This window comes from Elephantulus edwardii, unplaced genomic scaffold (assembly GCF_000299155.1).
Source record: "Elephantulus edwardii isolate Elephantulus edwardi_28Jun2011 unplaced genomic scaffold, EleEdw1.0 scaffold00079, whole genome shotgun sequence".
NCBI lineage: Eukaryota > Metazoa > Chordata > Mammalia > Macroscelidea > Macroscelididae > Elephantulus > Elephantulus edwardii.
In genome coordinates this window covers 7,401,607-7,403,044 of record NW_006399829.1, presented here as the reverse complement: position 1 = coordinate 7,403,044, position 1,438 = coordinate 7,401,607, and positions in this window count along the sequence as shown.

Below are 1,438 nucleotides of genomic sequence, written 5' to 3'. Positions count from 1 at the left end.
TGAGTCTTCCTCCAATCCTGATGCCACATTCCTCCTCTTAAAGCCCTGTTTCCCAAATGATATTTTCTGCACACAGATTGAAACGGTAAGGGAACAGAATGCATTCCTGACACATCCCTTTCTTGATTTGAACCATGTGGTGTTTCCTTGCTCTGCTCTGAGGACCGCTTCTTGGTCCAAGTACAGGTTTCACATAAACACAATCAAGTGTTCTGAGATTCCCATTTTCCTGAAGGGAAACTGAGGAGGAACTAAAGCACTTGCTGCAGAGAGTCAAGGACTATAGTTATAGCGTTCAATATAGATTGATGCTCGATTTATAAAAGTACATGAGTGAAATAATTCAATTAAAAATTGGAAGATAGAAGAAAAGTTGCAATCTATTGGTGGATCAATATTTCTGAAAATATGAGAAAGAATATTAGACAGGCAATTGAAAAGGTTATCTTTATAGGAACATGGGCATGTTATTGACAAGAGGGAAGGTGCAGTTAGTAGGCAGATGTGGTGTGTGAACTTGTATATCTATCTTTCCTTTGATGGTCATAGCTTCCTCAGTTAAAAATGAAAGTGAATCTATCAGGTAAGAGGTAGGCTAAGTAAGCAGGTTGTTGAAGTAAGAAAAAAGAATAGATGACATGAAATAGTCTTCCATAAACCTTCATGTCAAAGAATAGAAGGCTGCTTTTATTCTAAGTTCTCCCCCCCCCCCCATTTCATGTACCCAAACCACTAAAGTTGTATGACAACTAGAACAGAAGGATTTAGGGATAAGAGTACAAGTGAAGACCCTAATGAGAAACTCAGCCCAATACAAGTTCACTGATTTGTTAGGCCACTTGGATTGAGATTAAGGGTGGCCTCTGTATTTGTCACTCCAAATTATCTGTAGCTGCAACCTAACAATTTTCCATACAACTTTCATGGCCTAGCAGATTAAGTGACTACTGTAAAAATAAATGTCAACAGTTCAAACCCACCAACTGCTCCTCCAGAGAAAAGTGAGGCAATCTCCATCTGATTAGGTTTACAGCCTTGGAGATCCAACGGGAGGTAGTTTTGGGAGAACAGACTTTGTTAACAATGAGTCTGGTTGGTCTGTATGTTTTAAAAATCTACCTTTTTGTCTAATCCTAATGAGCCAATAAACACCAGTCTGGTTCTGGAACTGGAAGCTTGAGGGTCAGGACAGTGCCTTTTCTAGCTTAAAATGCCTGCTTGAAAAGATGCCAAACCAATTTTCTCTGGTTGGCATCCAGTGGCTTCTGGAGATTACAATGACTCAGGATGAACTACAAGTTATCTTCCCTACCTCCAGGGTATCTACTAAAGAAACATAGAATCTGTGCCTTAGGAAATCTTAAGACTGACTTTGGAGTCCCAGGACCTTTTCTTAGTTTAACAAAGCCCTCTAGTAGAGTTTTCTGCCTTTTAATTT